General features: G+C 36.4%; 1 long non-coding RNA gene across 1 annotated transcript; it reads right to left on the reverse strand.

The window, feature by feature from the left end:
• Nucleotides 1-862: 862 nt before the first annotated feature.
• Nucleotides 863-22,794, reverse strand: LOC141930961 (uncharacterized). The gene is made up of 5 exons (XR_012625458.1): nucleotides 22,499-22,794; nucleotides 22,156-22,264; nucleotides 9,639-9,750; nucleotides 4,990-5,102; nucleotides 863-3,302 (listed from the first exon to the last, which is right to left on the reverse strand). It is a non-coding gene; the product is annotated as an uncharacterized LOC141930961 (long non-coding RNA).
• Nucleotides 22,795-22,829: the final 35 nt, after the last annotated feature.

A 22,829-nucleotide genomic window follows, 5' to 3' on the forward strand; every position in this document is an offset into this window, starting at 1 on the left:
TGGGTCTTTTTGCTTTCAATGATAAAAAACTACAAGTGCTTAACAAAAATTAATTGCTTACAGGAGCTCTTATTTTGGACAATGTAAAATATTTTTATATAGCTGTAACTAAAAAGTGAGTTAAAAATGACTATGAGAACTCCTCTATAGGGTTGCATCACTCAAGCATTATGACAAAAGAGAATCAATTAATACTGTATTGATACGTTTTCATTTTTTAAACAAGTATCCAGCTGCTGAAGTCACAGCCATTAAAGTCAAACTAGTACTCTATCACCTTTTGACTGCTGCAGAACCAATGACACATTTCTCTTACCACTGGAGAATTTTCTCTTTTTCCCTGGAGAGGGCTACAGTGTTGTCTAAAACAAAAAAAATCTAAACAGACTGATTTAAATGATCTAACTTTGTTTGTTATTTTTAAGCTTTCCGATTAATAAAAAATCATTTGATCTGAAATAAGTTCTTTTCTTCAACATTACTTGATGTGCACTGAAACAGGATATATAAACATTTTAAGTGAGCTGAACAGCTTTCAAGTTTCACTGAACTTGCAGTAAATATTCGCGTAGTCTCTGCTATAATGCCATTCTGTAATAACTTCCTACAGTGATAAGAGACTCCCTAAGATCCGTTTACTCCACCTACAGTAACAGAACAATAGACAGATATTTCCTCTCTTTTGGCAAAATTGTTCATTTTGATAGAACACTAAACTATGCCAAGACTTTCTATTGTTCTGTATACATACAGCAAGTAATGTTAGGAACCACGATTTTAGTGATAAAAAGGCAAGATTTGTAAAAGCTTCACACAGAAAGTTGGTAAAAGCTGTATAAATGAAGAACTGCTGGAAGCTATATGAACTATTGTATAGGTTTATTAAATAACAAGTATTTTCCTGAGTAATCTTTTTTTCCTTTATTACATGGATAGAAAAATATATTCAAAACCAAACTAACCAGATGTCCAGCTATTAAAAATTTATTCTAAAGCAAACTGATTCAGGTCATGTGAGAGCAGGAAGGGCTGCATGGAATGAAGCTCCAGCTGCTCTCCAGTGCTTCAGGCAGCACAACATATTCCCAGGGCAGCAGGACAAGAGGATGTCAGAGGCAGGAATAATCTCTAGAAAGGGGAAATGCTCACTGTGGAAGGAAGTCATTCACTTCCTTCTGAATGCTCCTGCTTGCCCTTTAGGCTCAGTAAGAGCCCTCAATGGGCAGGGCTAAAGCCAGTGGGTTTGTCATGTATTTCTGATTAGATCTCAGTGCGCTGGTGTTAAAAAGCACCCAACCTATTCCCCATTGATGTATTTGAACCAAGAGGTTAATATTTAAATACAAAATAAGAGAAAGGAATGAACAAGGCAAAATCAAATACCTCTTTTTCAGATAACAAAGGCATCAAATCAGAAGAAAGCATTCTGCGTATATTTTGCCCAAGTATGGCAGTTACTGAAATTAGTGAAGTTAGTGGTATGTCAGTCATACAAAGTTGTTAGAAAATTTGAATGAAGGCCTTAAATGAGAGTTTCAGTAAAATTTAAGCAATGCATAAGCATTATGTTGACCTCTGCACCCGAGAAAATGTCACCCTTGCTATATTTAATGGTGGCACAGTGTCCTGCACAAAATGATCTGCTTCATAGGAGATAAAAATCTGCATGACAAAAGGCTGCGCTAACAGACACAGTCGATAGACACAGCAGAAAAAACAGTGCTGAGTGACCAGGATGGTTAAACTGCTGTTTTCTCCAAGCCATGTTATGGGACACATCGATGAGGCAACATGGGACACAACTTCACACTGATTTTGTCTCTGCTGTATCTGATCCATTATTAACTACCTACAAAACTATCCCAATTATCCCAGGTATATCACAGGTATTAATTTTATAGTACTAAAAGCTAGAGGAAAGTGCACCAAACGTTTTCTTTGGTAATAGTCCTAACACAACTATTGCATAATTCTGTAGAAGGTTTGAATTAATAGAAAAAGAGGATTAAGAAATACAAATTCAATTGTAGAGAAAAAAGTGAATGACAAGCAGCAATCAACATACTACATGAAGAAATCACAAAAGACTACAGGACTGAAAAGTAAAACTAAAAGTATTTCTCACATTAAACAATCTACTTATAAAACATCTATGTTAGCAGAAAATAGTATTTTCTCACTTTTAGTTTCACAGTTGGCAACTTGATAATCAGGATCACTTCAGAGAAATTAATACACAAATGTGTACATGCTCTACAAAAACATGTTCAGTGCTCAGTAACAGCTAAATTAAAGAACAGAACGTAACACATTACTATGCCACTGTCTAAATCCATACTGCATCTGACACCATTCAGACTTGAATGTTGGCTGTGATTCCTGTTTCCCACCTTAAAAGAATGTGGCAGTACTGAAGGCAGTGGGAAAAGCAAAAAGAATTATTCAAATTATGGAATAGCTTCATATAAAAAATGACAGTAAAGAGTAGAATTTTTCAGTTTAAGTAACAGATAAGCAAGGAAAGGTGATGAATGCTCGTCAAATCACAGCTGGCATGGAGATGCTTCTCTCTGCCCTCCTACACTGGTATTTGGTGTCATCAAAAGCAGCAGGTTCAAGCAAAGACAAGGCGGTACGTCCTGAGCCGTGTTATACCTGTGCTGTGAAAGCCTTTGCACCTGAACACATTGTGGTCTTTTGGTTGTGTATTGAGAGAGCACCTGGACGAATTCTCAGACAAAACCAACTTTTCAAGCCACCTTACAATACTGCCGATACAATGTCTGAACTAAGTGCAGCAGTGAAAAAAACAGCTAACCTAAAACATGCATATAACAGCCTCAAGAGAAATTAGTGATACTATTTTGTCCTATGTTATGTTTCCAGTGTAGTTATAAACAGCATCTGACATCTGAGCGATGACAGGCATTGCTCTGCAGAGATTAATATACAGGAACTAAAAGGCAAGGTCATTATGCCTCCTCTTCTGCTGATTCACTGAGGAAACAACATTCCACCAAGTCCCCTTTTGGGATGCCACTCACCAGCAATCTACGTTAACCACTGTGTTGCTGTGTACTACACTCCCGTAGCTGCATGGAGTTTTTTTGGTGAAAGATTGGCTCCACTGGGGTAGGTGGTAACACACCCAGGGACTGCATGTTTTGTGCTACCTAGGCACAGCAGATTGCAAAAAAAAGAAAACTGTTGCGCCAGAGTAGGAGACAGACTGAATGAAGGCAGCATCTTCATCCCCTTGGAGAAGGGGAAGGACGGGTCCCAGGGAGATCTCGGAGCCACTCCTGTCAGACAGACAAGTGGTTACACACAAGTAGGAATGGGCATATTACTGTAACATTCAAATACCCTACTTTAATTTCTTTGGGCTGTATTTCACGACTCATGCAGTATAGCTTCCTGCACTAAGTAGCTGTTTATGTATAACAATAAAAGTGTTATCAATTAATCTCAATCTTCCTCAAATTGAAAAAAAAAAAATCCATTGCTTAGTATCTAGCAATTGTTGGGAGTTTGACTGCTACTATTGGGGGAAAAGAAGTGGTCAATATTGGCTGCAGGAGACTTGAAGGTACTATTTGTGCTAAAGAGAAGGATGAAGTAAAGCTTGTTAGCCAAGCAAAAGTCAGACTTTTCCTAGAATAGGTAACAAAAAGTGAACTGCATTAGGCAAGTAACTCTCAAACGTTTATAACAATGCTATCCCTATTTAAGTGAAATGTGTGACCCTATAAGAAACTAAGGACAGCAAAATCCTGAGAAAAATAATTTAATTTGACAGTTAGCTGCCTTTTTTGTATTATATGGTGAATGTCCATTTGTTGATCAATCATCTAGGCCAACATGAGAGGGGGTGGATACCTTCTTCTGGAACACAGTACAGGACTTTCTTAAAAATTATAGTCAAGGGACTGAACTACAGAAGAGAGATCTTAAAACAGTGTTCTTCCTTCCCTCGTTAAAAGACAAAAAACCCCAAAACACCAAAAAATTGTCCTCTTGTCTGCTGTAGTCTACAAATCCTGGAGGGCAGAAATGGCAATCACATTTGTTTCAGAAGACCCTTCAATTTCATGTGCTGTATTTAGTTGGACTACATTTACACCTAATTGAGTCTCAAATCACCATGGTTGATAATCACTTCACATTAAGTGCCTCTTACACTTCTCAGGTCAACGATTTGTGTCTTTTGATTTTAATGCCACAAACCTGGATCTTAATCTCTAAAACAAAACTGGGTTTAAATAATGACCCAAACACCCTTATTCCAGACTGTTATACATACAAACATTTCAGCTTCATGTACATGGGTTGGTTTCATCAAAATAAGATTACTTAAAATTAGATTAAATTGGATATTGTCATAATACAGTCAAGACTGAATATTTTGGCTAAGTTTTTTTTGAGAACTGCCTTACTCTCTCAACAATGTGCACAGTCCATATTTAGATTTAATGCAGGTAATAAATTTACTTCATTAATAGATATTTTGATGTGAAAAGACTACTTAATTGTAAGCATGTCATATTTGATGACATTTTCATCAAGGTTAAGACTGAGGGCAAAAATTTGACAGCTGCTATAAATGTACATACTTGTCTTTAGGATCATTTAAAGATGATCTCAGAAGTGCTTGCAAAGGAAAAAATCTATCATTTGTATTCAGTACTGTAAATAGGAAGAAATACCTTGTCTCTATAAATGATGCTAAACTCCTTTCCTATTCTTTGTGAGTTCTCTCTCAGTAGAGGTGCAGACATTTCTTTCTCTATAACAGCCTTGTATTCATGTTGCCAAAGGCATTTTTTGACATTTTTTGAACTACTGACCAAATTTAAACACCAGAATATTTTGTCATGAAAAATGTTAACTACACAAATTTTAAAAGTCTATTCCTAATTTTTTAAATCCATAGCTCTTGTGAACTGACATCATTTGTCCTTTTCAGGACAGGCCTTCAGGGCAACTAACCTTGTTTGATCATCAAAGCTGGCTGGGAAAGACCAGGCAATGCTGAAAGCAGGCTAAAATAATCCCTGTGGAAAAAGAACTGCAGAGAAGAGTCTGGCTCTTTCTGTCCAGTCCTGGAACAAACAAGGGCACAAGGTTCAACACAGTAGAGCTGTTGTAGCACATCCTGGTCATGGAAATAGTTTTTATTTGTAAGTTCTTGTTTGAGTAAAATAAAAATATATTTGGAGAGAAATTCACATGGATATTATTGCTAGTTATTTCTTGGACCTGAAATTTATTTCTTTGTTCTAAGTGAGGAAGGGTTTCTGTATAATATACATTAATTATACAAGAAAAATATATTTTGAGCTGTAAATTGCTTGTTAGCCTAGAAGTTATAATTTAAACAGTGTATATAGTATTGTCTGAGTCATCAAAAGATAACTGAAGAACTATTATCATGATTTATGGGAGTATTATGAAATATATTATTCGAATTCTATTAAAATCTATTAAGCTTTTTATTTCAATAAAAAAGAATGGCAGCTTTTATCTTAAGGTTCTGAGGATAAAAGATCAATTTCTGTGTGCATATAGCTGCATAAACTCTTTCAAATATATTAATTGCTACTGTTGATTCATATTGTTGGAATTATTTTTGACTGAGAATAACTGAATCAAAACCAAAGCACCATCAAACATTCAGCAGCAGATAGGTAACATTTTGAGACAGACATCTATGAATGATGCACAAGTACATGAATGAATATGATATCAGTTATATTAGCAATGACATTTTTCAAAATTTCTACCTATGAGAGAATCAAGTATAATTGTCAGCACAGATTGGAAATATCAGATAGAGTGATACAGAAATAAAGCCTTTGTAATCCATGAGACCACTAATGGATCCCATTTCCTTATGACAGACATTACTGTCATATTAAACTAATGGCTAGACAAAGTATTACCTTCTTAGTTATGCATTTATATTCCATAAATATTTTACGATGAGTACTTATAGGTAGATCACACAATAAAATGTTCAGAATGTTTTTGCCACATCTATTATTGCCAAAAGTTTCTGCCTGAAAAATGGAAATACATTCACATACAGAAAGAAATTTGCCAGAGGCTATTAAACTAAGTACCTAAAGAAAAAAAAAAAAAAAAAAAAAAAAGAAAAGAAAAGAGAGAGTGAAGATCCTAGGAATGACTTACTATTCCTGGCAAGACATTAAGGATTTCTGTGACACTTCTCTTCACGGCATTTTCAAGTTCTATGGGACTGTTAAAGTTATTGTAATAGTCAGTTACTATTTAGGCAAGAATTTGGATATTTGTGGATTATGCTTTTCAAAAAGCGACTCAGCCCATTCTTAGTACAGATTCAGTTTTTCATTAGGAAAGACTACAATACAGAATTAATATGCAGGAAAAAATAGATGTTTGAGTAAGTTTTAGTCTTAAAAAGTCTTGCTGTCATCAGCCAGGGTTTTTTTGCTGTTTGCCAAGCTCCTAATTTTGCTACAGAGGTTTTAACAGCTTTGCCGTCATGCATATCCGTGTTTTCATAGTACAAATTTTATTTGGCGCTGCCATCTTTATTGTATATATTCCTAAACTAACAACAATGCAAGCAGAAATCTAAGCCTGTCCTGACAAATGCGAGAGAGCTTCTGGCAGCAGAGTGTCCATTGTCTGCAATCGTTCTGACAGATCACTGAGCTCAGACAGTGCATCATACATGCTTAAATTATGAACAAATTCCATTGATGTAAGGATAATTCTAAATCCAGAGTATTTGGCGCAACCCTTGGCTTCTAAGCCTGGTCCATGGAAGGATTCAGTGATGGGCCTGAAAGGCTCTAAATTAATTCCAGATCGCCTCAGTATAACCCTGCCTTGAAACTAGCTAGTGAATATCTAAAAATTTCTGCAGTAGTTATTAGCATATCATTATATAGTCTACACATCTACACATCTGTTTTTGATTTTAAGAAGTATATATCAAATAAATTTGTGACTACAGATGTCTCATTCACAACACATTCTGTGGCACCAAAATATTTTTAAGCTGTGTTTATCACATCATTAAACGAATAGGAACAATAATTCTTCAGACAAAAAGTATTACCAAATGAAAGATTTCATACTTTGAATGGGGAAATTTAAAATTTAAAAAAAAGAATAGAGAGATCATGAAATCAGAAGACTATCTTTGCATTTGTACAGACCCTTTCAACTGTCTTATAATAATTAATAAAAAAAGGAAGATATTTTCCTGGTTGGAAATTGAATACATACCTTGGGATTTTGAACAGTGACCAGTAATAGAGACTATTATTTTTTTGTTATGCAACTTGAAATGCATTAAGGCAAAACAATTACCAAAAGGCCCTGGGTACCTCCTTGTTTCATAGTGAGCAGCGAATATGCATGGATTTGTATTTCTTTTTAATATTGTGCAAAATAACATAGATGAAAGTTACAAAAAACCCCTCTCAAACAGAATGCTCCTTTTATCAAATTCTGTATTCTCACTATTAACTTTACATAATACTCAGCACACGTTATTTAGATTAGTTGCAGACAAAAATAGTCTTCTTACCACTAAAGCAGAATATTAAGTTAATCTGTTTAGGATCTTATGCAAAAACCACTTATACAATGTAATCTGAAATACGCCCTGATACTTCTTCCTTTGCAGTAATTACAAATCTTCACCCAGGTATACGCTTTCATAACGTAGCTTTCTACTGAAGTGATATCAATATATATTTCTAATGCGAATCAGACTCATTAAACATTTCTTCAGAATATATTGAACTTGAGTTTTAAAATCCAGTTTCTAAATTACAATCTTTACATCATTATCAATGACTTTTTAATGACTTTAGTATAGCCAGTTTTACTTAGATCTTGAACATGTAGTTGGTACTGTCAATTTTAAATCAGATTAAGAAAGTATATAAAATAGTTTATTTCTGCTTTTATTGAAAACTGGTGGGTATGTGTGTATATCTCCAAATTTCATATCATAGCATTTGCCTTGTGAATTTAAAGGAGTAATCTAGATCCTGGGTATCACCCTGCAGCAACGTATTTCTGAATGGTCTTCTGGGTTTTGGCCCAAATCTGATTAGCCACGAAGAAGGAAAGAAATTTTAAAATATAACAGGAATTGAGAGAATAACAACTTTATTATGTACGTTTGTATTTTTATAAAAGGTTTTAATAATACACCGTTGTGCACCTGAAGCATACAAGTAAATGATAGCAGTACTTCATTGCTTAGGAGTGGTTTACCTCTCCTTTAAGAGACTTTCAAGCATTGGTGTCAAATCGACCAACTTTCTTTGGTTTCTAGCCAGGGATGAACTCATTATACAATCACTTCTACAAAGTGAAGTGAATGTGAATTTCACAGAATGTTTCTCAGCTCAGGAAATGCCATTTCTTAAGCTGCACTGCTGTATGTATGCATATCACCATTTTAAGGTCTTTTCTTTAAACAGTTGCTAACCGTTTTAATACATATCTAGCTTTGCATGTGTTCTTTTTCCATACTTTTTCTTTCTTAATGTATACCTCTTTCCAAGATTAGCATAAGTTATGAAGGACCTGTGATGAACATTCACAAGCACTTCAAAGCTCAAGTACCATTTCTGACCACTCAAATAAGTATTCAGAAACAACTATGATATTCAGATCCTACTTGAAAACTAGTACATAAAGGAGAAAAAAATACTAACAAATCCTTCAAGATACAATTACTGTAGTATCAGCAAAAACCAAGAAGCCACCAGCCTGGAAGTGCAGTGCTGAAACAGCTGTCAAATAGGCTCAGCTGATAGGCTGGCTTAATTGCCAGCACCATCCAGGAAATAGAATTCCAGACAATGAGGCCAAGGAAAGGAAAATTGGCTTTTCTGTGTATCACATGGCAAATTAAGTCTACTTGGCCAAATAAATTTGCCTTTTATTTGTTCTTCTATTAATCAGGTATTTCTCTGAAGGGGAAAAAAAAAAGTCTCTGGGCATTTAAAAAAAAAAGGACTTCAATAATGAAGTTGAACAGAGAAGTTCAACAGAAAAGTTGAAATTATGTCACATCTGCCTTACGTTCATCCTTAGCTATCAGAACGATAGCTATTTTATCTTTCAAAACAATGCTGAAGATTAGAAAACACATCCATGGTTGACATGAATTCATCTGTCTCCTTTAACAGTTGATTACAAAAGGGTCTGGAAGACACTCTGGAGTAAAAAAGATGGCGTTTCCTATTCACGTCCATGGGAAGAATAGGTCTTGGTTAACCACATTCTTGTAGAAAAGTCTCCAGAACATTGTCATGGACTTCCTGCTTGTGATATGGATGCTTGAAATGACCCAGTCTGTTTTCCAGCTCATTCAAGAACCCAGGCCAATTGCTAGCAGAAATGTCTGATACCTGATATACTATACGTCCGGGGAGGACAGCATACCTCCTTCTGAACTCAAGTCACGCAAGGACAACTTCTAGCCAAAAAAGCAAGCATCTGTTACAAAGACGAGAAGAACATTCTAATAATAATGTTGCTCAGACTCAGCCACAAGAAGTCTATACTTCAAAAAAGGTTAAAACTTCACTAAACAACCAGTAGAAGAGTAAGCTATTTCCTACCACTTCCGCTTGCTTCTGGTACGATGTTCCAGCTCACACACCTTTGTGGTCCATGCTGCTCCTTTGGAAGGGATGCTAAAGAATCTCTTTCTTTATAATTGTTTTATTCTCCCTGGAAACACAGAAGCCAAGAAAATTGCCTAAGAAATAAGGAGTAGGTGAAAGCCCAGACTGCTGCCCCAGCTGCGTCAAGTGAGGCTTGCAGGATTGTTCTAGATGACATATGACCCTTAATAATTGGAGTGTCAAACTTCTGGCAAAAATCTTTGGGCAGTAATCTGATAAAGGTCACCAGATGGTCAAAGATCTTGTGGATTGTTGTGGTTTAACCCAGCAGGCAGCTAAACACCACACAGCCGTTCGCTCACTTCCCCACAGTGGGATGGGGGAGATAATTGGAAAAAAGGTGAAACTTGTGGGTTGAGATAAAAACCGTTTAATAAGACAGAAAAGGAATGAAAAATAATAATAATGATAAAAGAATATACAAAACAAGTGATGCACAGTGCAATTGCTCACCACTCACTGACTGATGCCCAGCTAGTCCCTGAGCAGCGGGCTGCCACCCCCCAGCCAATTTCCCCTAGTTTTATTGTTCAACATGACACCATATGGTGTGGGATATCTCTCTGGTCAGTCAGGGCCGGCTGTCCCAGCTGTGTCCCTGCCCAACTCCTTGTGCACCCCCAGCCTGCTCGCTGGCAGGGCAGTATGAGAAGCTGAAAAGTCCATGACTTAGTGTAAGCACTGCTCAGCAACTAAAACATCAGTGTGTTATCAATATTATTCTCATGCTAAATCCAAAACACAGCACTGTACCAGCTACTAAGAAGAAAATTAACACTATCCTAGCCGAAACCAGGACATGGATATAGTTTGAGAAGCACATGAGGTAGTTCCAAATGTGGAACTGAAGTAAGGCTGAAGAGTTCAGTTTTTTATGGAGCACAAGTAACTCAGGAGTTCTTAGAAAAGTAGCCTTGGAAAGTACTCATGAAGCACTGAGGGGAGCTGAAGATCTAGACCACAGGGATCTTTTCCTTAAGAATATGATAATATGGCAACAGGCTCTGTTAGGGCTCTCTGGAAAACAGGTGCTGTGATGCTGCAGGCCTGACAAGCTTCTCCAATTGCCACAACGGTCACGGGGCTGACGCACTACCAAGACCTTGCTCCAGAATCAGAGGGTCCCAGGTGTGGGGTTCTCTCTTTGAAGTACAGCTCCTTCCCATCTGACTGAAACAGGCTGCTCAAGAGCAATCTTCTAGCTGTGTTGCTGGGATAATAAGGTACTTTGATGCTACTTGGTCCTGAAGAACCCACAAACCTAATTAACAAATATTCCTCAAACTAGTGCTAATGATCTCAGTGGGCAAAAAGACAAAGTTGCCCAGGAATATGGGCTATCAAAGCAATCGGAATGATCATATGAGATTAAGAAACAATTGCCAAGATCAATGCACCTCTCAAAACCCGAAAGCAGAACCTAGTCAAACTAGAATAAAATCACCAGCAGTAGCTAAAACTCTCTTAGCTGTAAAAAAATTGAAAAAGTTTCAAAGTTGGGAGTCAGCTTTTCATACACCACAGGTACTGTATGAAATGAGGAATCATTCTGTTTCATTTTGATATTTAACAGCAATTGAGTACAAAGCGGATTGTGCTTACTGTCACATTGACGTTATGCAGGGGTTGATACTTGTGCATGCCCCTGCTGCTATCAGTAAGATTATCTGACCTATAGGGCTAAATACAGATACGCTCTCAGTGTGAATGTAAACACAGATCAGCTGATAAAGAGAATATTGAATCCTTGCCTAATTCAATCAAAGTATGTTTAGCTTACTATTAATCATCAAGGAAGCTTTTTAAGAAAGCTAGCCCTTAGAGAGTCCCATAGCCTGTCTATATGGAAAAAAAGGAAAACAAGGGGAAAAAAAGAAGAAAAAAAGGTGGGGAAGGAGGAAAAACGGATGAAAGATTTCTTATCAGAAGAAACAGTTTTCAACTCTTGGAACATATTGTTTGCATTCCATGTCTAAAAATTTTACATTTGCATTTGTGAACTATGTTCAGTGATTAAGTAATTAACAATACATGGAAAGTGCCTGACTCTATTGGTTAAGGTTCACATAAGTTAAATTTCTGCAAGTCATTTTGTTATTTAAGACTTAACTTTCCAAGTAACTGGGAAAGCACGGCCTGACTTCACAAACATCTTATAAAATGTCATGTCCATTTATAAAAATAGTTTATGTTTCAGAGTAACACAAACAGAAAACAAATGTACTTGCGCATACTGCTCCAGTAACTGAAATCTTGTTTCCTTACGTATAGCAAAATAAGCGATTATATACTCACTTCATTTATGTCTCAAGTCAATTATTTCTGTATCTGCTATAAAAACAATGGCTTTTAGCTAGACCTCTCAGAAGCATGAACCTCTTTATAGATCATTATTGCCTAAAGCCTCGGTATAAAAAATACATACTAAAGCAGTATTCCTGCCTACTCTCTCTAAGGCTCTTTTATTTTGCTGGGCAGTGTACAGAATCAGGCCTCTCAACTCAAAACCCGGGAATTCCTTAATTATTTTAATTTACATGCCACATTAATATATATTTTACAGCAATTCAACATTTTTCTATTCAGAAATATGTTAATTGTGCCATTAGATTTGGTACAGACCTATTTGTGTAGGAGACCTGGCTGGGGAGGTAACTAAATAGGATACATCCCAGGATTCCAATTAATACCATAACTGCCCCATGTACATTTTAACAACTCCTAAACTATGAAGTATATAAATTGAGTCTGAAAAATGGTTATCTTTTTTTACCCTAATATATCAGAAAGCACTGAAAGTTTAACTAAACATTTCCTTGAAACTGGAATATTGTTTTCCTTCTTCCCTCTATCCCTTTCAGAACTTGCACAAAAAAATGTACCAATCATGGGAAGGGGACACAGTAATAAATAAAAGCAAAACTAAACTTATGTGTAAAGGATAGATTTCCCCACTTTCAGCATTGAAGGAAACATGCCAAATACATAGCATTTAAATGAACAGGGCTACTTAAGTAACTTCACAGTAAGTAATCAAGGCCAAAACTGAAGAACATAAAATCTTGTTTAAATCCAACCTTTAACAACACTACCTGACATCTGATGTTCACTTTCTAATATGAATGTGCCTCAGAATTAACAGCAACAATTCGAATATGATATAAGCAACTTCAGTTAAAGTATGTCAGTCAGCTTCTCTGGTATTTGGTTAACCCCCTGGTACATCGCTTTTTTATATCAGATAATGAAAGCAATGTGTAGTGTTTTAAATCCCAAAGGTGCATGCATCCAGGAGACCCGCATTTAGGAAACTACTGCACTGCAATAAGACTTATAATAATTAAGTACTAAAAAACAAAGTGGCCAGGAATCACAAATTTTCAAACCACTGTCAAGCGCACACTGGTACTAAGCAGTAATTATGAATTTTAGTGTCTTTGTAATTAGCAGCAGTCACAGAGAAACATTACAAATCAGCAAATTTTACACATAGGCAAGTAAGTAAACAATAATAAAGGGTAATACATGTTCACTTCATTTACTAATTGTATTCTTTGTTCACTATGCTTTTTTCTCTAGCAATTATTGGCATAACAGTCACATTTAATAAACATTCTAGTTCTAGTAAAGAAGACATTTTGAATATAACATTACAAGTAATCAAGTAAACAGCATTGCTGTTTGTTGTAGATCAGTGCTAGTGAATACTGTTTCAGTGAAATTTATTCTGCGGTATCTATTCCTCTTGAAAAAAATTATTTGAATGCTAAGTAAATAAAAATCTCAGTAACTCAGTTCATGGTCAATGTTACGTTAATAGTTATAATAAGATACATGTGTTTCATGTAACTTGCAATTGATACAACATTTTTTCCAAATGTACTTAAAAGTCCATCAAGGTTGAACTAGAAAGATTTTCAGGTCTCAAAAAACCCTCAAGATTTTTTCCATGCTTCCATAAACTCTTACATAATTTAAACAATCACAACAGGAATCATTACGGAATAGTATAAATGATATTGCAAGTACACGATAAATAAGAAATCAGTTAATGATGTAATCTCAAATGCAGTTCTTCACTGATCCAGTGTTTGAGTTTGTTATATTAAGCATCAGTCATTGCTGCCTCGTTATTACTAATTGAGCATAAGTGCAAAGATACCATAATGTAAACTTCTGGGTTTCATTAATCAGCTCTGGTAAAACCAGTTGCTGTGTCCAGTTCGCTCTCTTTCAAGGTGCTTTCCTCTCAGGTTGTTGTTAATTCAAACACAAAAACTCCAAAGCAACGAAAGAACCCTCTAAATGTGCTGCTTTTGTTATTGCAGGTCAATTATTATTCTTTCATTGCAAAAAAGATCCAACAGGTGCACATGGCTGATTGTTTCTACATCATTACTTTGTACCCCAGTGTGCTGGACACATTTTAGCTATGAATAACCACATAAAATTTAATCAGTTGAAGTTAATACACTTGCATTATCTAGATTCAGCATTTGTAAAATTTCCATAGCATATCCTCATTTTTGCTTATGTAGTCAATTCAGACATGCTGTTAACAATAGGGGAGAGAGGCTTTTTATGATGGACTAGTCTTCACTGCTTGGGTAATCCCCACACAGATTAGCAGTATTTTCTAAAAGATCCTGTTTATTCTTACTCATAAATAATATCACCTGACAAAAATAATAATCTTCAAAACATTTTCACATCCAACTGTTCTTCCTCCTCTTACTGTAACATTGTGCCTAAAGGTAATAAGCACTAGTTTTGAGCGCAAAAATAGCTGAGTTAAATGATCAAGCCACGTATCTATTACTCAATCTTGTGAAACTGCTGTCTGCTTTACCTGCATCTGTTTGCCTTTGACAGCTAAATATAATCCCTCAATGTTTGTAAACAATCATGATGTATCATTTACAGAGGAGACAAAAGCAGCAAACTCATCAGAGTTACAAAAACATTTCAAGTCTTTAGTTGGTGTGCAGTTTCTGATGTGGTAAATTCATGCTCCGGGTGCGCAATGGGTACTGCTCTCCTTAAATGGTGAACGCTGAAAGGGAGCGGGAGCTTCCGCTAAGACGATAAAAGCTGGCTGATAAATTACTGCAACTGTACGCAGTATTGATCATGAGTGCTAAACAGTCCTATTGCATTATATGAGGAAGAAAAGTAACTTTTAGCTAAGTGGACTTAAATAGGAAAGATTACAGAGACCAGTTGTTTGAAACTGGAACACTTTCACTGCCCATCATGACTTCCTGGACAACGTAGAAGGCTCAGGTTATGCATGATGAACAACACGGTCTTAACAATTAATAAAAATAAAATTAACCAAAGAAATGCTGGTGCCGTGCTTAGGTTTTAGAGGACAGACATAAACCACATAAATTTATCATTTTAAAACCAGCTGATTTCTGTCTCCTACCACAATTTATTCCTGTCTGCTTTTTCACTCAGATTAATTCCTTCTGTGGTTAGAATGACAAAATGCTTCCACATTAATGAGCTAATTAGCTTAATTGCATAATTTTGTTATTTTTTAAACTCATGTTGAATCTCAGAAGAAATAGTTACTAAGTCACAATTACAGGATTCTGTTACATTTCTCCTTTTTGTGGGGGGGAAGTTATATTTACATGTTTTGTTCTAGAGATTTGCTTATACAGACTCTTACTAGACCATCATTACTTTGAATACTAAAACCAAATTAATCTCCAACCATTTTGGAAGTCAAGATAATGATATATAATAGGTTACAATAATCTTTGAATGCTTAATATTCCAGATAATATTTTTTTTATTCAAGAGGTAAGATATTGTCCATATTTCCACATATTTTCTGTCAAAGTACTATTGTTCAGACATCTGCAGCCTGACAATTCAAGTCAAAGGTTTCAGTTTTATTTAATTATGAACAAAACACATAGTGAATATGTTAATACTATCTTCTTCTAGGTCCAAGTTTTTACAATACTTACCATAAGAAAGCATTGTGATGAACTTCCGAATGTATTAAGGCCTATAAGGGTTTCATACACGTAACTGAACGAGGTAAAACAGCCAAACAAATTAGTTGAGATTATATTCAAGCATGTGCTGAAACACAGGCCAGACCCTGAAGAGGTGAAACTCAGCACAATTTCTTTACTGGGTTGTTTAACGCCTGCTGACAATATAATGTAATTTTAGTAATTTAACAGAATTTAAATGAATGTTAATTAACAAGGACCTGTCTTAATGATTTAGGGTCAATAAAATGGGTATCTGGAAATGAGAGAAGCTGACTGAATGATTCAGCTCACTTTTTTTCCCCTCTCCCTCCCAGTAAATGACCTGACTTGGACTGATTTTGATCTTTTTCAAATATATTTATGCATCTGATGCTCATGTGTTAAGTCAGACTTCTTTCAAAAACCAAACCAGCTCCCTAGTTAGATTTAATCTTTAGCGTTATTAATAAGCAGAGTCCATAAAATGCCTCTATTTCAATTCAAGGGAGAAATTCAATTAGCAAGTTAAGAACTGAATCGCCATCAAAATATTAGTATGTATTCTTAAGTTTAATGCTGTTTCACTGAAGGTGTAGATTTTACAATAAAACATGATTCAGCATAAAGTAAACTTTTTATACAGAGATGCTACGTATGAAGAAAGTAATCTATTTTCTGTTTTATTATTAACCTTCAGTTTTGCTTATACCATAGGATGACAAATTGTACTCAAATAATCAACTTTGAAAAAGTAAAATCTGGCAAAAATTTCACATTTGACAAATTCCTGCATTTTTATTGTAAAAAAATTAAACTATCCCGCTATGCTCCAATTAAGCTCATGTAAAAAAAAATCAGTACCATATCTAATTACACAGTTCTCTAACATCTTAAAGCTGGAATTTTGACAGCTATTTTTGAACTTGATAATTTTTTTATTTAAAAATAAAGACATTATCTTTATTTTTATTAGGAAAGAAGCATCCAAATTCATGGTAGCTTGGGGAAAAAAAATCAACCAAAGACATCCTCATTTATTTAAACAGGTAATTTCCGAATGACTTCTCAAATATTTCTTACTAAATTTATACATTATATATTGCATAAAAATGTTTTTAGAAGTTATGCAATTCCATTAAAACTTTCCATAAAGCTAATATGAATTTAGACTATTAATATTATTTGAAGAAATATGCAATTATACGTGGCCTGACTATTGATATCAGATCAGCATCAATAGATTCTGCTTGTAAGACATTAAAAATCATTGTCTATCGACAATTTCACCTTTAAAGCCAGAGCTAGGGTATGATCAGAATACTTTTTAGCTGTGGAGGTGCATATCATTACATGCTTATCAGGAGATGCACATCCTGGTCCATTTCAGAAGAGTCCGTTTGTTCCGATGAGGAGGCTGATTGCTTAGATTCAAAAAACATAGTAGTAGAAGCATCTGGACACAGTACCAGAAGCCAGCATGCTGCTACTTCTCTTCAAAAATACAGGCACCAGAAAAAACTTGAGCAACTAAAAGATTTATGTCCTCCTGTTTTTTTCTAAATAGGGTTTAATTAGGTTGACACAGTATTTCTGCTACGCACTGATTGTTCCTCAAAGCTTGTCACTGCCGAGCTACAGCCTGGATCATCACACCGGTATTTTCCTTCGCCAGAAATGGGAAATCTCATCTAACAATGGCATATCATAGCAGCTCCATCTTTCTAGTGCTATCACCCACATTTTTTAAACTGACAAGTGCTACATGCACTAGAGACATCATATCATACAAGGAACAACATATTTCCACTACCTCTTTCCAGTTTTCTTTGCCACGTATCTGTTTTTGACAAATTAAACTAAAAGATGTAAATGTGGTAACTTGGTCTTTGCTGCCACATGATGCAGATCAAAACATTGTGACTTAGCTTTGAATCTGACTGCTTTGCTTAATGCGGAATGCAACTGGATCTCTCCCACCCTTAGACACGACAACTACATTAACACCTTATTGCAAGTATACGGACATCATGCATCCTGAATACACTTGCACAAGAAGCTTCTTTCACCTGTATTTTTTTTAATTCCCTTAATAACTACATCTCGGTATCTTTCAGTCGCTTGTTTCATTATGTCTGGTTGCCTGTGTGCCACTGTGGATCTCCCTAGGCCTTCAGCACTGAAAACATATGAACATCTTAGCTGCTTTTACAAGATAGCACATTACACACAGATAAATGTGAGATCACCCAAGTAGCTCTAGTTGCTGGCTGCAGCACATTTTTACAGTTTACCAAACAGAGCAGCCACAGTGTTTGCCACAATACGAACTTAGAAAGATAATAGATAATGCTGGTGTTTCTCCAAACATTCATTCAAGTTTGGTTCAGACTTTTGATTTCCATAAGCGAACTACACTTGTATGGGCTTTCTGGAAGTGTAATATTTCTTGTGTTTGTTGGGGTTTTTTTGCTAACTGGCTGTAATAATGCCATTTCTTTATTCAAGCACCAGATGTAAAATTGGTATCAAAGTTGAGGTACACACAGTTACTACCTGCATCATCTCAACTGTCTTTATATTAATCTACAAATTAATTTTTCAAACTGTAATATTCAAAGAAAAAATAATGAAAAACATGGTATTCAGGCATCAGCTTTCTCATGGATACGAATGAAAGAAAAGCAGCAAATGCAGTAACATTAACTCAGAGCTCCAACACAAGATGCATCCTCTGTTCCCACCTTTTTTTGTTTCCATACGCTCTACACTAGTGTAGTAGTTCGGTAGTAGAATATTGTTCCCTGAATAAGGCATCAATTTACCCATTCTTCAATCACACACAAGAATTTCTATGCAAATGATCCAAGATTATGATTAGAAAGCCAAGATATTTAAACCATGTAGCTGGTTTAAATTTCTTTTGTTTCCAATTTCAAAGGTTACTTTGTTTAAAGAACTTGATTACATCTAAGTCCATTATTAAAAATGAATCTCAAATAGAACAGCTAAAACAGAACAGATGCATTTTGGCCAAGATAAAGTTCAGTCCTCGAAAAAGCTGTCAACCATATCCAAGACAATTCTGTCACTGAAATACACAAAAGGGAGAATCCAGAAAGCTGATGTGTCTCATAATTTCCTGAAATATTACCCTGTGAAAGTTTCCAAGTTAGGCACCATATTGTTAATCTCTTTCCCTGTGTAAAAAGGGCAAGGATTACAGTCAGGGCACAATTACATACAATAATAACTAGATCTAATTATTATTACTTTGATGAACACGGTATGGAAGGCTTGAAGAGAAACTTTAAAGAGGACTTCCTAGAATTTGATTAAACTTTCTGGGCTGATTCAAGAGGAAGCTCAAAATGGTGTCCCGAAGTGAACAGCTCGGCAACTGTGTCCAAAGGTATTAAACAGATGCAAAAGTTGTCCATATGGTGAGAAGCTGATCGGAATCACAGGACTAAATTAAGAAGGAATAATCAAATGTTTGTATTTGATTTGTTTCTGAAGAACAAGAGACAACAAAGGCACTTTGAGGTGAAAACCACAGCAATTTTGAACAGAGCTGATCCCTGTGCATACCAAGATTACAGGGCACACAACAGCCAGGACATGGACAAAAAAAATAATAAAATTGGGCAGTGCAAACAGAAGGGAATGATTGAAACTTAGAAATATTCAAGCGGATGTGGTAAGATTTAGACATGTTCTGGATGTGTGGGTCAAAGGAGAGAAACAGGCCAAAGAAGATGCCAAGATTACAGCCCTGAGTGAAGACAGTTATGGTTATATTCTCTGTTCTTCCTAGTTATTCTGTTTCAGAACAGAGAACAGACAATGAAAACAATAACCAAGTATTTTGAAATATTATATCCCAATTTTCATTTAGAAACTTACCAAATAGCAATTGAAGACATTTGTTTGTACATTGAGGCCAAGGTATCAATAGCCACTGTTACACAGGTGCAGGTATTCTATCATACAGAGCCTTAAGAATCAACCAAAATCACTAAGCTACCTATCTTCTTTTGTTAGTGAAACTGGAAGATGACAAAAGAATTACATTACCCTGAAATAAATTTCTTCATTCCAATTTAAGTGAAACACTTCATATTTTTCTGTATTTGTTTAAGGTATAGTAAATGAAAAGGTATTTCTTTATTCTAAAAATTATTCTGTCACAAGGAGAAATGTAGTTAACGCTCTTCTAACTTATGATTGATGCTAAACTACTTGAACTAAGTTTTCTTTATACTGAAATTGTTCACGACAAGATTGCAAACTCCTCAGGACAGGGGCCTGGAATACAGTTAGGAAGAATATTGTTAGGCAACAGAGATGCTACTAGGGAACAACTATATTCCCATTACATTTAGGAATCAACTGTGTACACATTTCTTCAGGGTGTTTTTGCACAGACATACCACTGAAATAAAAGCTAAATAATCATGATAAATGATCTCAAAACAAATAAATAGTAAGGTGGTGAAGTATGCTGATGATACTAAGTTACTGAGGGTAGTAAAAATAGAGCTCACTGAGAGAATCTGCATACAGCCTCACAATCCTGAATGCATTGGCAGGTGAAGTTTAATGTAGATAACCATAATGTAAACACATGAAAAAATGCTGTCCTTACGTATAAAACTATCTAGTGGATGTAGATATTAACAGTCAGAAAATAGATCCTGGGATCTATATAGTTAACGCTGTGAAAACAATGTTCAATGTTTGTTCAGTGTTCAACAGAACAACATTCAAAGATGCTCAGTTCATCTGTTTTCTCACTTCCCTAACAAAGCAAAACAAATAAATGGCAGGAATTACAAGGAAAGAACTGGATAATGACATGAAAACATTATTTTGAATGCTCTTGTGTCTTGAATACTGTGTGTAACTCCTGGGCTCCTCTCTCCAAAAGCATACAGTAGTGCTCAAAAAATACAAAAAAAGAGGAGAGATTAATAGCAACATGAAAAAAAAAAAAATCAAATAGACTAACACTCTTGAGCTTGAAAAATACAACACTGAGGAAAGATATAAAATTATGAGTTGAAGACAGAAGGTGACTAGAGATCAACTGTTCATTGTTTCTACCAAAAATGAGAATATCAACTAAGACAAATAGGAAACTTCAAAAAAACAAAACCACATTTCACACAATGCATAGCCAAGTTGCACTGAGCAAGGACCTCTTCCTGTAGTACACTGAGGATACCAAACGCCTACGTGGACTTAAAAAAAAAAAAGATTGGGCAAATTCGTGGAATAAAAATACACTGAAAATTTTTAAAAATAAAACACCACTTCTGATTCATAAAGTACTAAAGCCACAGATGGTTGCATTCAGGGTATTAAGGGATCACACGATGTCCTATCTCTGTACTCTTCTTCATTAGGCACTTTCTAGTGTCCACTGCTACAGACACATATCTGAAATATGATGTTTTAATGAAGACCACACTATCTAATTATTTCTCGAATGCATTTATTCAAGGGAATCAAAAAATAAAGGATAGTAGCAAGATAAATCTCACAGCCTTGAAAACATTTACATACATGCTTGATTGTGGTTCAGCTGATATCATTAACATATGAATAGCAGTAAATGTAAGAATATAATCCCCAAAGGAACTTAACATTTTCTCTTTTCAAAACTTTTTAACACGGATTGTGTACCATCCTCTTGGTACTAAGTGTACCAAGTCAGGACTGAGTCTTTCTTTCTTGGGAAAGGGTGTAGAAATATTTCTAACAGAGGAAGGTGTACAATGGTATTAAAATTCCATCAATTTGATCTGCCTTTACTTATTTCCATCTTCTTATGTACTTAAGCTACTTTGTCACTGCAAATTGTATTTTCTGTCAGTTATCATGCTGGACCATTTCTGCATATTATCAGTTTTTAGGCCATTATCCTGCAGCAGCACTTCCTGCTACCCCACAGCCTCCCCAAAGCAACTGCTACTCGAGGGCTATTCAAATGTGGCAAATCACAAGCAATGGCAACAAATCATTTCAAGAATTCCTTGTTTCAATAAGCAACGAAAAAGTGCAATCACCGATTTACCTGATCTGATTTCTAAAGCAATTTTAAGTAAAGCACTACAATATTATGTGGAAACATGGCTCAAAGGACATTTATTTTAAGTAACGAGGTAACAATGGAGAGTTATAATCATAATTTCAAACGTGCTAAGCAGTCACTCTTCCCGAAACAAACAAAGAGGATGAATGAGTAAAGGCATTACTCAAAATCCCATTAGCTGCCTATTTTCACTTACAGCAGTCTAAACACTTTTAATAGTCTGGTCCAAAATGATTATTTTGATCCATTCCAAAGGGATTAGCTGTACAAATAATCAAACCTGGTCGAGCAATGCAGTCTAATCTGTAATTTAGTTAACAAAGACTGAAGAAAAGTGTAGAAAATTGCTCTAATCCATACTTACTTTTCAGGTGTTAAAAAAAAGGGAAAAGAGAGGGTCGGTCCTTAAAGGGAAAATACTTCGGTACTCTTTGTGTGCTTTAAAGCCCGTACCAGCAACTTTTCCGTGGTATCTCAGAACAAAAAGACGAGATAGAAAAGAAAGTTAAACCAGCTCAGCGTTTCAGTCCCTCAATCGCCTGACCAGAGCTCCCCTCCCGCCGCTGCGCGGCCGCCGGGGCTGGCGGGGGCCCGGCGCGGCCCGGCCCGCTCCCCCCACGCTCCCCCGTCGGGGCGGCCGACTGTCGCGAGGGATACATGTATATATATATATATATATATAAGTTTTTAAAAGATCTGCTTCATACACACGGAGAGCGAGGTTCCCTAGGGCCCGGGCGCCGCGGGGTTCCTCCGCCGGCCGCGGCGGGGGCCGCTCCGGGGCCGCCCGGGACGCGGGGCCGGGCCCCCCCGACACCTCTGGGCAGCGGCCGGGGGGCGCGGGGCGTCGGGAAAGAGCCGGCGGCTCGCGCCGGGCGTGGAGCGCGAGCGCGCCTTCCCCCCCCCCCCCCGCCACCGCGCGGCCGTTAGCGCGTGGCAGTTAGCGCGCAACCGCTCCCGGGGCGCGTGCCGCCGCAGGGGCTTCCGCGCGCGCGCGCCGTGTGCAGCGGCGCGAGGGAAGGCGGGCGGGCGCGCGGG

This window comes from Strix aluco, chromosome 16 (genome assembly GCF_031877795.1).
Source record: "Strix aluco isolate bStrAlu1 chromosome 16, bStrAlu1.hap1, whole genome shotgun sequence".
NCBI lineage: Eukaryota > Metazoa > Chordata > Aves > Strigiformes > Strigidae > Strix > Strix aluco.